Source organism: Malaya genurostris, chromosome 3 (genome assembly GCF_030247185.1).
Source record: "Malaya genurostris strain Urasoe2022 chromosome 3, Malgen_1.1, whole genome shotgun sequence".
In the NCBI taxonomy this organism is placed as follows: Eukaryota; Metazoa; Arthropoda; class Insecta; order Diptera; family Culicidae; genus Malaya; species Malaya genurostris.
The window spans coordinates 133,446,432-133,463,975 of record NC_080572.1 but is presented as its reverse complement, the minus strand read 5'-3'; the positions used below and the strand labels follow the sequence as shown (position 1 = coordinate 133,463,975).

The window sequence follows — 17,544 nt, the reverse complement described above, 5'->3', positions numbered from 1 at the left end:
TTCACACACGATATTGCCGCCAACAAACCTATGAAGGTTGTACTTCGAGGACTACCCGACATGATGGAAGCCGAACTAAAGCAGGCACTGTCGGAGGCTGGACTAAAGCCTATGATGGTGTTTAAAATGAAACGACATAATACGGACAAAAAGTTTAGAGATCAACTGTACCTGATTCATCTGGAGAAGGGCTCCATCACCATGAGTCAACTGAAAACGATTAAACCGTTATTTCACATAATCATCGAATGGCAAAAGTATAAACCGGTTCATCGGGATGTCACACAGTGCACGAACTGTTTGAACTACGGCCATGGAGCGAGGAATTGCCACATGAAAAGTCGGTGCGGGAAATGTACCGAACCACACAATACCAACGATTGCCTACTAGATGACATCGCTGTAAAATGTGTGAACTGTGATGGCGACCATCCATCTACTAGCAAATCGTGTCCCAAACGTACTGAGTTTACAAAAAATTCGACAACAGGCATCCCGTAAACAATCAACGCGCAAGAATGTTCCACAGAAGGATGAAATTAATTTCCCACGGCTCCCACCGAAGAGGGATATTCCGAATTTGCCGCCACTTCCTCGCAGTAATCCAAAAAATTCAGCCACTGGATCACAAAAACAATCTTCCTCAAAAATCCCTCCTGGATGGGGCAATAATCAACCACAAACAAAGGATGACTCTGGTGATTTATTCTCTGCTGAACAACTGATCATCATTTTTGAAACAATGACAACAAAACTACGAAACTTCAGAACGCGGTAAGATCAAATCAATGACTTAGGCAAATTCATCATCGAATATGCAATATAATGAGTTGGTTACAGTAAATTGGAATGCTTGCTCACTCAGGAGCAAAACTGCTGAATTGTCCGACTTTCTTCAAGAGAAGAATGCCGATATTGCCATTTTAACTGAAACTCATCTTAAACCTGAAATTTCTATTTTTATTTCCAATTACAGGATTCACAGGCTCGACAGCACAACTACCAGAGGAGAGGGAGTTGCCATTGCCGTTAAACGATCCATTCAGCACAGGCTTCTGCCAGCCTTTAAATTGCAACTCATAGAAGCCATCGGAATTGAGATTACAACGACGATGGGACCCATCATCATCATTGCAGCGTACTGCCCAAACAAACCAATCTTCGAGATGGTACGTGTGTATCATTGAAGCGAGATCTAGCTATGCTCACTCGACGACAGAACAAATTCATCATTGCTGGGGACCTGAACGCACGGCATGAGCTGTGGGGAAACAAAAGACAGAATCGAAACGGATTCGTACTTGCCGAAGATTACGAAGCTGGACAATACAACATCCTCGCTCCGGATCAACCAACGCGACTTTCCAGATCGGGAGTTCATTCCATTTTGGATATATTTATCAGCAACATCGCCATAGACAGCTCTCCGGTTGTCTTCAACGAGCTATCTTCCGTCCACTTTCCTGAAATATTGACGTTGGGATCTTCACCAGAAACAGTGCCTATTCAACCTCGGAGGAACTATTATCGCACCGATTGGGTCCAATTTCAACAAATCGCCGACCAACTTATTAATATCGATTTGCCACTAGATTCCCCGATGGAAATCGATGCGGCCCTATCTTCCTTCCAGCATTCAATCACAGTCTCTCGTTATAGGACGGTTCCAGTACAACATATACCGAGTTCCTCTCTTCAAATCGATAGTGTCACCAAGAAACTCATCCGACATCGAAATATCTACTGGACGCAGTATCATCGAACCGGCATCCTAGATAGGAAGACTTCTTATAACAACTTAACTAGGACAATCCAGGAAAGGATATCTGAGCTTCGCAACAGGAACCTCCAGCATAAGCTTCGAGAAATTCTCCCACATTCAAAGCCCTTCTGGTCCTTAACGAAGGTGCTTAAGAAAAAACCGAAGCCTATTCCTCCTCTGATGTCACCCCAGGACGCAGCTGAAGGAATACCTTTAATCACACCAGTAGAGAAGGCAAATGCGCAAGGCCAGCAGTTTGTGTGTTCTCACAATTTAGGACTCAACATTGTTAGTCCAAATGAAAGAGCCGTTGCTGATAGCGTAGCTGAGGTTCACCAATCAGACAGCTTGGTTCCTGAGGAAAGTAGAGTCACTGCGAATGAGCTGATGGTTATTGTGGAAAAATCCAAAAATATGAAGGCCCCCGGTTTCGACAACACATTCAACATTGAGCAGAAACATTTGAGTATTCGCTCATTTGTCTTCTTAGCTAAAATTTTTAACAGGTACTGGGAGCTTGGTTACTTCCCTTCAAAGTGGAAGTTAGCTAAAGTTATCCCAGTTTTGAAACCGGGGAAAGATCCTTCCCTTTCCAAGAGCTATCGGTCCATCAGCTTACTCTCTGCCCTATCCAAGCTGTTTGAAAAGTCAATACAAAGGCGAATTCTTGCTTTCGCAGATGAACAGGATATATTTCTGGAAGAACCGTTTGGGTTCCGGAAAGGAAGATCCACCATCCACCAACTCACAAGGGTTAACAACGTCATTCAGCAAAACAAATCAGTGTCCAATTTCCCATGTATCTTATTAAAATTATCAAAAATTATCTTGCAGATAGAGCATTCCAGGTTTCTCTGAATAATGCACTTTCAGAAAGATTTACTATTCCTGCTGGTGTACCCCAGGGAAGTATCCTAGGTCCCATTCTATACAACATTTTTACATCAGACATCCCACCTCTTCCGGGTGGTGGTGTTCTGTCACAATTTGGTGATGATACTGCCATTCTTTACAAAGGTCGTGTCATTAATGCTCTGAAGAATAAACTACAGACAGGTCTGGACGCTCTAACTGAATATTTTACAAGCTGGAAAATTGTGATCAATGCAGCAAAAACTCATGTCATCTTGTTTCCACATTCAAGATCTCCAAAACTTGTTCCATCAGACGAATGCCGAATACAATTCGGTGATGAGGTCATCCAATGGTCCGACGAAGTTATCTATCTAGGACTCACCTTTGACAGACATCTGATATTCAGGTCACATGTTGACAAAATCGTTCAAAAATGCAGCATACTCATTAGGTCTCTGTATCCGCTGATTTGTAGAACATCTAAACTGTGCCTGAAGAATCAGATGGCTGTCTATAAACAAATCATCTACCCCGCAATTGAATACGCAGGCCGTGTTTGGCGGGGCTGTGCACGAACACACAAACTTAGGCTTCAGCGCATTCAAAGTAAGATCTTAAAGATGATTCTAAATCTACCCCCTTGGACAAGGACTAGTGAAGTACATGAGATGGCCTCCCTAGGTATACTAGAACAAAAATTCGAACAATACTGCACGAAATTTGAAGAGAGGTGCTCAATCTCTGAAATACAAATAATTCAAAATTTGTACGTATTAGGTTAGGGATAGTTATAAGTAGGTAGATATTTCATTAATAATTAAAATAAATATTATGATTAAACATTAGTATGTAAAACAAGAGTAACTAAAACACCTATTATTAATAACGAATCGTATGAACAACAAAGATGAAAGGCCGAAGGGTCAAAACACTTGTACTGTAAAATGTTGATGTAATACACAAAATATAAGATTAATAAACAGATATTTATGCAAAAAAATGAGAAATAGCGTCATTTTAGTTAAAGCAGCTACTCTGCACGCACGAGACACCGTCAGCACGATGGCTCCGAAAACCAGTGAAAAGGCATACAACAAGTCCAGCAAGGCCCATTCAAAGCACTTTTCAGTGCTAAAGATCATCATAAAGAACTAGTTGAGTTTTGTCGCTTTCCTACCATTTACTGAGCAACTGTTGCCGAAACAAGACACACACGAGAACCATCTCAGATCTAAATGCAGATCTTGTTGATTGTGACAATTCAAGACACTTTTTAGTGCCACAGGTAATCATTAAGAGTTAATTGAATTTCAATATTTCCTACTAAAAGATTCATAAAGATGGAAGTTACAATAATTTGCACCGTCACTAACACATTCAATTACGAACGGCAATGCGAAAGCGAAAGTGATGATGTTGAACACATCTTTATACTAGTATGCAGGCCCCAGGATTTCTTTTCTGGAGGGTCCCAGAATGAAAAAATAATGTTACTGAAGATTGCTTAAGTAGATAATTTCCGGTACGTCATTTACCGGCGTTTTTAACAGACACCTTGAACTTTTACACTGGAACTATCATTATTAGGTATTAAAATAAAATTTGTGACTATGACCGAGAGAAGGTTATTGTATTACATTTCTTAACGTTTACTGTCATGCCATTTCAATCCCACATGTTTAAAACCTTCTAAATGTCTCTTTCTAGAGCACAACAATCCACAAGACTTGTGATGAATTGTGAGAAGTGGTCCGAGATAGATCCCTTACTTCGATTCGTGGAGAACGGAAAACATCTTCTAAAGGCTATAGCAGGATAAGCATGTGAAATCTGCCCCCAAAGGGAATTCATATTGTTATACCACATTCGAAAGGTCATAGACTGTATACAATTTTCTCAAAGTTTCAACCCTTTAACTGCCATATTGACGGAGCTAGGGTGGTTCTATTGATTTTTATTTTATTTGATTTTTGAAGAAATTGCTCCTCCGAAAAATTTGAAAAAAATCAGGTATGTTTAAGGTATTATGGGGATGCTTTACAATTTTTTTCAAAATTTTTGAATATGTATTACTTTCATTAAAAAATACTAGAAAATTTTGAAACATATTTTTTCCCTCTTCCAATTTTTGCACCACCCTGGATTTTTTAGTAATAAATAAAGAATTTTTGGACATGTTTAAATGGTATGTTTTCATATTTTTTAAAAATGTGGACGACCAAAATATTTAATTTCTTCTAAAAAATCAATAACAGTCGACCATGCGTTCCCATTAAATTCTGAGAGAAGGAAACGCATGGTGCTTTATCTTAGCAGTTTCTAGTAGTAGTCGACCATGCGTTCCCATACAGTTCTCTTAAAAGGGAAACGCATGGTGCTTTGTTCTAGTAGTTTATGATGCAACTCAAGCGCAGGGCTTAGAAATCAAACTAACGAAAAGAAGGAAATGAGTATCAACCTTTGCATAATACATACACGATCATACTTCCGGTACAACCTAGAAAGCTACAAAGCAAGAAGTTACTGGTATGTGGTTTATATATGAATGGTAGTAATATATGAACGTTGCGAGTATCACACATATGCAGTTCGGTTACGGCAATCAAGAACTAGAGCGAGTGACTGTATATAATTCGATGATTCGATAGTGTTTCATGAAATGGTCAAATCGTTTTGCACTGTTGGGTCTCGTACAACGCGGTTTTCTTTTTGCCAGCTCTGTACGTTTCACTAAATACATAGCGAGTTGAAACAGCAGTGAATTTAATTTTTCTTTTTTATATTGGTGTCAAACAGAAGTGGCCATTGATGAAGGTTGGAATCGACTTCTTAGAATTGTTTTTCCATAAATACGTTTATTTCTTAAGGCAATTTACATAAGTTGTTCTTCGCCGTAGCATCACTTTTACATAGAATTCTTATCCTAATATAATACTATATAGTCACAACAATTTGAGTTTAGTGAAGCATATTCCTTTTATTTTTAAATATTATATTATTTGAACCAAACGATGAACTGCTATAAATTTTTGAAATAAGTTGAAATTTTTATACATTTTGTTGTTGATTTCATAACCCACTTGGAGTTTTTTTTATCAGCACATCATTTTTAATAAAATTTTGCTATTGGATGAACTAATGGACGCAGTAGGAGTCAGAACTAAGACTCAAAAGGGTCCATTATTAAATTGAAACTTCAGTTATCTTTATGAAATGATTAAGATGTTTCATGTAAGAAAGGTCACGAAAAAATTTCTGAAAATTATTGACTGTATTTTTCATTTAAATAAGAAATGGGATAAAAATGTTATAAAAATACATTGCTGTTTCAATGCACACATTTTCTCTCTGATTCTTTTCGTTTATTCTATAGAATTATCATCGTCACTTGGTAGCTGTTCTGATTTAAACATTTCTGACAATATTTTCGCCGGTCTCACAATTCTGGATAAAAACCGAGCATAAGGAAAGGTAGTGAATAATGGCGGCCTCGTGTGAACAGCAACCAACAGTTCTATTGCCAATAACGCATTCACAGCAACGGCGCTGAATTCCCAAATATCCAGTCGTAAGCTTTTAAAAATAAGACTTATTACGGGCCCGAATAGCTTTTTTGTGATCTGTGTGTCTTAATTGGGTTATCTCGTGATAAAGCTTTAAATCCAAAATTACTTGGCAGAACATCCTTCTCAAACGCTTCTATTTCATAGCTACTATATTCCGATATTTGTTGCTCTCGTTCCAATCCAAGGATTGATGATATTATCTTATTAGAACTTCCCGTTCGCAATTTGAACAAAAATACGACCAAATCTTTCTCATTTACACCAGCATATCAGCTCAATGATATTTGACCATATTAAACCTGTAAATACCTGGAAGCGTTCCTCTGAGAGTGAAAATCACTTACTGAGTTAATTATGTATTCTCAGATATTTTCTGGAAAATATGGGGCTTTCTACACAATCTACCCAAAAATTAAAGAGATCGATTCAGCGAATCAAGTTTTTTAATAGACATGGTCGATAAATGCTTGACTTGAAATTATACAGAGGTTATAACTCAAAAACGAAAAATAACGCACCACTATTTTTTTATATCTGTTGTTGTTTCAAATTTTAGAATAAATATAAAAATATATAGCGCTATCAGTCTACAAACCATGAAAACCATCATGAAGATATTCGATTGACGTTTTGAAATACAAAATTCCAACTTTATCTTTATCACACATTTTTCCAGAAAACTATAGACATCCCTCGATAACATAAAAAAAGCAAAGTCCTGGCATTACATTCCTTTGGTGGAATTTGGCCTTTCTGTTTCAACAGACTTCGCAGCCGATTCTTAGTGTACAGAATCATTGCATGGCTAGTACTATGGATCCTACTGACACTAAGAATCATTCCAGGTCGGGGCTCGAACATACGACAACTGACTTGTAAGACCAGCATCCTATGCATTGAACCGCCAACCCGGGACCCCCTCGATAACATATCTTTATGATAACTTTTGACGCTGTAATGAAATTTTCATTTTGTCTTTTATTATTATTACATTACATTCATCAGCAACACGTAAAAAACTGACACTCGCTCTAGTTCTTGACTGCCATAACCGAATTTCATATGTGTGATACTCGCGACGTGCATGTATTACTACCATTCATATATGAACCACATACCAGTAAGTTCTCGCTTTTTAGCTTTCTAGGTTGTACCCGGATTATGATCGTGTATGTATTATGCAAAGGTTGATACTCATTTCCTTCTTTTCGTTAGTTTGATTTCTAAGCCCTGCGCTTGAGTTGCATCATAAACTACTAGAACAAAGCACCATGCGTTTCCCTTTTAAGAGAACTTTATGGGAACGCATGGTCGACTACTACTAGAAACTGCTAAGATAAAGCACCATGCGTTTCCTTCTCTCAGAATTTGATGGGAACGCATGGTCGACTGTTATTGATTTTTTAGAAAAAATTAAATATTTTGGTCGTCCACATTTTTAAAAAATATGAAAACATACCATTTTAACATGTCCAAAAATTCTTTATTTATCACTAAAAAATCCAGGGTGGTGCAAAAATTGGAAGAGGGAAAAAATATGTTTCAAAATTTTCTAGTATTTTTTAATGAAAGAAATACATCTTCAAAAATTTTGAAAAAAATTGTGAAGCATCCCCATAATGCCTTAAACATGCCTGATTTTTTTCAAATTTTTCGGAGAAGCAGTTTCTTCAAAAATCAAATAAAATAAAAATCAATAGAACCACCCTAGCTCCGTCAATATGGCAGTTAAAGGGTTGAAACTTTGAGAAAATTGTATACAGTCTATGACCTTTCGAATGTGGTATAACAATATGAATTCCCTTTGGGGGCAGATTTTACATGCTTATCCTGCTATAGCCTTTGTAGGTCATATTAGTTGTTGGCCATACAAATTAACTTTTGCTATACAGGTTTCGGTATCAGATTCCGGAAATAGCGGTCGAAAATTCCAAAACGAAACTCACATACATTTCTCATAGATGTCTTGAGGTTTGGGAACAAATAACAGTTCAAGAATGCCAAATCAGATGAACAAGGTAGATGAGCAAATAATTAGAGCACTAAACTGTTGACGTTAACAATGGTAGCGATGCTAATGTGCCTGTCACAGCGATTTCGGTCTTTATTCAATTTAGTACTCCAAAAGTATACTATGACAATCCCAGAAAACCGGCATATCCGACCCATTGAGCCTCCCTTCCAGGCACTCATGCCACGACGATTTCAGTTCATTGTCGGGTAATCATTTATTTCTCTGGCGTATAATAATGGATCCAGCCAAACATGTACTCGAAGTGCACTTGCACTCGTCTTTTTAGTCCTAAATATCCATATATACAGATTAATCTGCATTATTATTATTATTATTATTATTATTATTATTATTATTATTATTATTATTATTATTATTATTATTATTATTATTATTATTATTATTATTATTATTATTATTATTATTATTATTATTAAAATTTCTCTTGCATACCCAAGATTATCGATACATTTCAGACCATTGCAATTGTCTTTTACTGAAATTTCGAGAAGAATCAGATATATTCGAACTTCATAGCTTCAATAAAAATAAACTACAAATTTGTCGTACTTAGCCTATATTAGCAAATTAAAAAAAATTGTTTCAAGTTTGCAATATATAGTTGTAGAATAGTAGCTGTTTAATGTAACTAATCGGTACTTTAATGTACGTGCATCGTTCAAAATCTAGTAGTGAAAAAGGGAAAAGCTTGCACAATTCACACAATCAATCAACTAACTGATATTCGGAAAAGTGATGGAAGGGTGACAGTTTTTTGTATTTACGACATTTAGTTATGTCTCTGACATTACCCACCCGCCTTTTTAGAACCATTATTATAGGTGGATATCTTGACAACATGATATCTTTGATATAGTCCAACAGTTACGTAAAACAATGCCGTGGTCACCAAATCAATCGAATCAACCAATCGATCAATTTTTGGATACATGCCTTTGTAAATTTCCAAATAAGTTTTACCTAGACCTAGGCTAGAGGCAAAAGTTTGATGTTTCTTTTGTTACGAAAAATGTTATGCAAAATTTTAAACAAATAAAAATCCTCATTTTTGTTTGAAGAAACTACCTTGGGCCAGATCTAGCTTTGTCAAGCGAAAACGACACACATTTGGTTAGACACATGGGATGTATTATGCACCTACCTCACTGTGCAAGTGTTCAGAGGTTCAGTTTGAGTCAATGCAATTACTTCCTCGTATGGAGGAGGTGCTTCTCCTCTGGCGAAATAATTTTCTGGTGGTTTCCAAAGTTGATAATGTGGCCCATGATTGTAAGGATAATCCATATTTAGTGAACCAGATCCTATATAGCCAATATTACCACCGATATAACCGCTATCTCTTATATTCCTTTGATCATCAACAGCCTGTCGTACTTCTCTGACTTGCGTTTTCCTCTGTCTTATTCGATTAATAAGGAAAAACAACAAGGTTAAGGAAAGTGTTGCGGTTACTCCACTTGCTACCAGTCACATTCCAAAATCATAATTTTTCTCTGAAGTGTTCCCCAGTGTGTCATCCAAGCAAATAAATTCGCAGCATGAGTTACCAATCTGGAATGACTTGCAGTCGTGGGGAGGCGTGCACAACACTGCTTTACACGCCTTTGGGTGGCCATTATCACATAGGCATAAACGGCAAGCATCAGTTCCAGGGGGAACGTAGTGAGCATCTGAAGAAAAATAGCAATAATAGGAGCATACTGATCATACCGTCGTACCGAAATAAAAGCAGAAATGTTTCAGAATTTACAAATCTGCATTAACTAACCTTGTTCTACTTTTTTACCATTAACATCTCGACATTCTCCCGGTATCGAAGCAACATTCCCATACGCTAAAACGAAAACAGATTGTTGAAAACTAATATTATAGGTGACGATTCAATTATTATATACCTTCGGAAATATTCACGAAACATACAACCCAAATACACTGCGTTAGCCACAAACTATAAAATCGCAATTTCTCTATACGTTTTCCCAAATTATACATAATTTCAATGACTTATTATTCTAATCACATCCAAATTCGTATCATATAATAAGCGAAGATGACTGGATTGAAAAATTTTCTTTCAATTGTTCATTCTCATCTTAATGAAATTTGGTGCGCTTGCGTACATGCTCTACACCGCTAGAAATCAAGACTTTTTAGATGTGTTTCTCTAAAAAATAAACTGAAAAAATTCAAAACGTTTCATTCAATGTTGAAATGTTCAGCTCAAATACGCAAAAATCAACCAGCTAATTTTTCAACTAATTCAATAACAAAACATGTTAACTGTATTCGTTTTACACATAAAAACCAATAAACCCTTCCTTCAAAAGTAATCACATTCAATATTCCAATTCCCATTGGACATCGTAAGTGTTAATATAATCCATAGTCATTTCGATCAAGTGAAACGTATAGTATAAATATATAATAATCAAGAAAGCTTAAAGTACTTTTTTGGCAATATGATAAATGAGCATCTAGTTATTGACTAGCAGTAAACATGTTACCTATTATCAGGGCTGAAAAGTCACCACTTGTGGCTGAACACCCAATTTAAATCTTAATAATTTAATTTTAACTCATATTCCAATAAATAGTTATTTAAAAAAAAAAAAAAAAAAATGTTACCTATTAACCTAAGCGATGATACCTTCGCCATATGGAATAAAAACGAGCAGTTCGTTTGATGTGATGGAACACAAGTCCATCTTTAATCAGAACAATTGCAATTGTAATTTGATGTTTTATTTTATCAAATGCCGTTGAGAAATCTGTCTATCGGATGATGAAAGATGTGTTAGATACAAAGATAATAGATGTTGAACATTTAGGCATAGTCCCATGTTGATTTTCGAATCTGTAGTCGTTGTACTTATGAGTTATGAGAACAATTATATCGAATAACTTGGAGACAGAACGTAATGAGGATATTCTACAAAAATTGGAAATATCAAATTTGTTACCTTTCTTAAAAACCAACAAAATCTCTGAAATATTTATTCACAATCAAAACGATCTGCTCGATTTATTGGACAATACATGGTGATAAGTACAACAAGAAATTAAAATATGTACACAGCTCGAAAAAATCTTGTGATTTTACATAGTTTGAGATACACATAAATGGAGCGTCATATTTCACGCGAACTTATGTTCAATTACATATGAAATTGTGTGATTTGTAAATAATAAGAGTTGAAATCGAATGAAACATAATATCGATAGCAGCAGCGCGACCCAAACCGAGAAACATTAGATCACAAAGCACGCCAGTTAATCGACTGAACCACAGGAGCCCATATCTGCTTGAGGAATAATTGATACATAAAAATTACCAGTACATGGTAGCCGCTTGCAAAATACACTCGGAGACGGTAAAATTCTGTATGAGTGGAATATTGCGTCATTTGACAAGTTAAGTAGCTATGAATTGTATCGTTAGTAAAAATATGACACCTCTAAAATCCATAGAGTATATTCTGCATCAGTGCGGTAAAATTTCATTTTCAATCGAATAATATAAGATGAAAATGAAATTTATGGCCGCAGACAGTCAGCATATCCCTACTAATTCATTTGACTTTTGCTGCCATTTTCAAGTGAAGCTCCCGGAATTTATCGTCAGTTGATTAATCGTACCTAGTCATTTGAAGTTTTGCTTGCTCAGTTTCGAGTGCCAAGGAGTCTACCTGCTTCAATGCTTTCGCTCTTGATAGTAAGCAAATTCGAACGAATAGAATTATAAATGGAGTAAAGTATTAAAAATGAAAACTAAAGGAGGAAACAATTAATTTATGTGTATTCTGTGATTGATATTTCAGCTATCTGGTTTGTCTTTCATCTATTATCTTAAACCAATTCGAATGTTTACATGAACCTCATTTGAAGGCCGCTCTCACACTATTGAAAGAGATATTTTGTTACTTCAAGAGATCAACTGACGGTGGTTAAACTGAGCCTCGATTGAAGAGAAACGAGTGATGAATTGAGTGCTGCCCGTTCGGGCCGTCAGCAAACATTGTGTGTGTCAGATAGTGAAGTTTACTGCATTAGAGAGATCGTCAATGTGTTCCACATTCAGTTTCAATTGAATTGAATGAAGTTTTACAGCACTGTTCTGCATACACTAGCTGTTCTCAGAGATGGTTTATCAAATTTTTACAAACTAAGATTCAAGCGGAAGGTCTGAAAATGACATATACAATTTCTGAATTTTATTTTAATGCGACTAGTGGCTCTGGAACTACAAGACTCTTAGTGTACAAAGTTAAAGAGCTACCGTTTTCTTCAAAATTGTTCATAAACTTCACTAGTTTGTAGATCTCGTTTATTAATTACTAAACCGGTCACCAGTTTCCGGATTGGGAAGTACTGGACAAAATGATGAATAAAAGTATTACGGAACTCATTTAAATTTTTCAGAAATGTCGAGGTCGATTTTCACAAACAAATCTATAAACTTATCTTGTGGAGATATAATTAGGATTCAATTCCATGTCAGACTTTCGGTTCCGATATTATAAGGTGCGTGCTAAAACTATTCTAGAGATTGAGTAGCGTTGTTTTATGACCATTGGAACCTACTCTGATTATACTGGTCCACAGTTTCATGTTCCGCAAGTACAAAAGTGCCGTTGATCGTGTTTTGGTCGAATCCGAGACAATCCTGAAGTATGTATTTTGCCAGCTGACAAGGGAAATAAACTGTTATTAAATAAAGAAAGAATACGAAAGCTAAATGTTATCTCTTGTTGGCGACCAGAGTACATACTTACGCATTAACTCGGACTGGACTAACAAAATACAAACGAAAAACAATCAATTAGTCTTCGTGGTAACATCGGTTTCACTTCTTCTCCCTAGCCACACGAGTTTGGGAGAAACGCTTATTGATATTTTTAGCAAATACGAGATCAATACATGTGCCTCCAAGGTTAGTAGCTTGTGAAGGAGCAGATTTCATATCCAACGTCGTATACTTGTTCATGAAATCAATGAAAATAATCTTGTTTTGAGGCATCTATATTGAAATCCCCCACAACTATCATCGACGTATTTTTACGAGAATATAAAAATAAGTCGTACTTGAATTCTTAATCCGCATCTCTGCTCAAAAAATGATGGGAAAAAGCGGAATATTCATATTTTATACCAATACAGTTGCACAGCAGCTGATATTTTATTCTCTTCCTCAAAACGCGTTCTGATTGGCTTTTGCTGACACGAGTCAAATCAGACAAGTTTTTCAATAGTATACTATTAAAACAAATCAGTGTTGTAGCAACGCACGTTTAAAACGAAAAAAAATGATTCTATTAGTACTTAGATTATAGTTATCCTTCAACGGATCACTGATCTATAAGCTTTCAAAATACGAGAAAGGCAAACACGCGTCATGAGTTTTCCTCTTTGATACTTTGATACTGATACATTTCAGAAATGTTTAATTTCGAATTGAGATGTCATACAACTGAAAATGTTGTCATGATTTGATGATCATATTTCGATGGATGCAAAAATTGTTTTGATACGTTAGATACAACAAGAGATTGACGATCAAAAAGACTCATTTCTCTCTTAGATGGTAAATTTTTAAAAAAATCCACATAGTAAAGTAAGTCCTATTTATGACAAAATGACATGAAAAATATTTACAAAAACACTTTTTAAACAAATGTTGAGTTTTATCAATATCAAGAAATTGTTTTCTTTTGCAACATTTTAACTTGCATTATTCAGAAGTAAAACACAGATTAATGTGTATATGTAGTAAATCTTTTTCGAAATGACACCCATACTAGTATAAATGTTTATTCTACATCAACACTTTCATTTTCGCATTGCGTGGGAGCTATAGCGTGCATAACGATACTACTAATATCTGTCTATCCAATCGCTCCACTTATCCGAACAAATGATTAAAGCGCCACCTCTTTCGAGGACCACTTGTCGTGCCTAGGGTTGTCCGACTTGTGTTTATCGTCACTGGAGTAATTCGTCCACCCAGAACCCTAAACCGTATCCGAAACACGAGTGGTGGGATTAAGGTTTCCAAGTAGTCCAACTCGGAGTAGGAGGTGTAGAGACACAGAGGTGCAAGCACATAGAAGTGACGAGTCACAAGGAGCCATCGCACAAAGACACAGAGGTGCTAAAGCAACCCAGTACTGATCTACCAAGTACCAGAATTTGTTCGCTGAGTAGGATCGAAAGAGACGATAGCAACTGAGATAGCAGAAGACGATACCAAAAGACTGCCAAATCGTTGGATGAGCTTCACTTCGTTCTTTACGATAGAGGAACAAAGACAACAGCAACAAGGTAGATTTAATTTAATTTTTGTCGTGAATACGACTTACTTTACTATGGAGTACCTTTTCAAAATCAGCCATATGGAAGAATGGGCAGAACTTAATCGTGAATATCTCGACTTGTATTAACGGTAGCAACATAATTCTTTCACCATTTCATCAAAAATATGATCAGGAATTGAGGATAATATTTTGAACAAACTTTGAAAACAACGCGGAAAACTCTTTACTTTTGTTTGACTTTTTCGCGCAGGGACGATGATTTTGAGGTAGTCCGGCACATATATTCAACTGACTGCGTATAAAAGGGAACCGAGGTCAAAAATCGATCATTTCTTCTTGTGCATTAGACGGAAGCAGACGTCGTGGGACTAGCAGCTTCGGAGAGTGCACCTTCTGCGTGGTTAAAAACCTCAAAAGCTCAGGTCGCAACTCTCATTTGGACTTCAATCGTCAGGTGGAGAAGTCGTCAATAAAAGCAGACCTTTTGCGTGGTACCAATCCTCAAACGCTTAGTTCGTGCTCTCATTTGGACTTCAGCCGTCAGGGGGAGCAGTCGTCAATGAAAGTAGACCTTTTGCGTGGTATAAAGCCTCAAACGCTTAGGTCGTGCTCTCATTTGGACTTCAGCCGTCAAGTGGAGCAGTCGTCAATGTAAGCAGACCTTTTGCGTGGTATAAAGCCTCAAACGCTTAGGTCGTGCTTTCATTTGGACTTCAGCCGTCAAGTGGAGCAGTCGTCAATGAAAGCAGACCTTTTGCGTGGTATAAAGCCTCAAACGCTTAGGTCGTGCTCTCATTTGGACTTCAGCCGTCAAGTGGAGCAGTCGTCATTGAAAGCAGACCTTTTGCGTGGTATACAGCCTCAAACGTTTAGGTCGTGCTTTCATTTGGGCTTCAATCGTCAGGTGGAGCAGTCGTCAATGAAAGCAGACCTTTTGCGTGGTACCAAACCTCAAACGCTCAGGTCGTGCTCTCATTTGGACTTCAACCGTCAGGTGGAGCAGTCGTCAATGAAAGCAGACCTTTTGCGTTGTACAAAACCACCAATATTTTATCATAAAGACTATACTGGTTATTTTGTAATATTTGTGTTGCAGAATGTTTGATGTAACTAATCTGTACTGTAGTTTGGATGTATCGTTTCAAATTCTAGTAATGTAAAAGGGCAAAACTTGCACAATTAACACAATGGATCAACTAATTGATATTCGGAAGTATAAAAAAGAGTGCCAGTTTTATTCGTATTCACGATATCCAGTTATGTCTCTGACATTACACACCTGTACTTTTTTCGTTTCTCTTATAACTGAAATTTTACTATACATAAGTTTTCATTTTGATATTTTCATTTTGATATTATATATGATATTATATATTATCGGGACCATCCAGGACTATCCAAGACGTTTATTTTGCTCGTTGGCGATGACTGAGCTGCCGGCGTGTGTATGTATTGGAATCCCGGATCTGGGATAAAATCCATTTGGTTGCCGCCGACATTCCTCGCCGAGTTTTTCGCACCGTCAGCGCTGGAAAAAACTCGACGAGGAATATCGGCGGCAACCAAATGGATTTTATCCCGGATCCGGGATTCCAATATATACACACGCCGGTAGCTCAGTCATCGTCGATGAGGAAAAAACGTCCCGGATAGTCCCGGACGGTCCCGTCCCGGTATAGTGCAAACAGGCTTTTAAGATATTCGAATGCAAGTAATTGTACTCAGCATCTATTGTCGATGGTATTGAGTCTTATCGTCTTATCGAGTCTTATCGTCGTGCGTTGCCTAGCCATGTCTATATCGATAAAATTCAACTTCCTGTTCGGCTTTTCGTACCGCATGTTATGAATTACACGAACTGTAAAAAATTCTACTTATTGTAGTAATAAATCTAAATGTATAAAATGTCAAGGATCTCATTTGGATAATTTTTGCGATAAAGATATTGAAAAATGTGTTTATTGTGGGGAGAGTCCAGTATGCGCTGTATTTAAGTTTCAGTATGCGCTGTATTTAAGTTGCGTAAAGACAAAATGAAGCTTCCTTTAAAAGCACGGTCCCAACTATGCAGAAATGCTTAAAACGATCATTGATGTCTCACCTTTGGAAATCGAAAATTGTTTTTCAAATCTTGCGGAGCCAGAGGAATCTGACTCTGACGAAAATAGTGAAGATATCTCGTTTGTCAATCCTCAAGGGTCTGTTAAGAGGAGATTACCAAACCACAAAATACCAAAAAAAGACACCTAAAAGTACACCTTCAAAAACTGATCCGCGTGTTAAATCTAAAAAAACAAATTTAAAACCAAAAACTGTGCCTCCTGGTTTGTCACATTCACAAAACAATCCAGGAACTAGCACAAGAAAAGACAATAATCCAGTGGGCTCCGTTTCACAACCACCATCAGGATTACTGAAGTTTTAGGAAATTGTAGAATGGATTTTCGCAGCATTCAATATTTCTGAACCTCTATAGACCATCATAACGGCATTTCTTCTAATAGCTAGAACTTTTTGAAACAGTTATCAGCTCAATGGCCAGTTCTCACAGGATTTGTATCATTTGATGGATAATTTATCATCCGCCGCAAATGATTCAATCACTGTCCTGCAGTGGAATTGTCGAAGCATCATGCCAAAACATGATTCATTTAAAGTTTTGTTGCATAGTCAAAAATGTGATGTATTTGCTTTGTGCGAAACATGGCTTATATCAAACATAGCCTTAAATTTTAATGACTTTAACATTATTCGTCTCGATAGAGACTCTCCGTCTGGCGGAGTGCTCTTAGGAATTAAAAAATGTTATTCCTTTCATAGCTTGAACATTCCTTCGACTTCTAGTATAGAAGTTGTTGCTTGTCGAATAAACATTAAAGAAAAGGACATTTGCGTTGTTTCGGTATATATTCCTCCAAGAGCTCAAGTTGGACAACGACAGCTTAATGAAATGGTCGAAGCTCCCCTGCTCCATGATTGATTCTGGGAGATTTCAATTCGCACGGAATTATGTGG

General features: G+C 36.9%; 1 pseudogene; it reads right to left on the bottom strand.

Annotated features, from left to right (window-relative positions):
- Positions 1-10,317, bottom strand: part of LOC131439185 (uncharacterized) — a 150,015-nt pseudogene extending 139,698 nt beyond the window's left edge.
- Between the last annotated feature and the right edge of the window lie 7,227 nt (positions 10,318-17,544).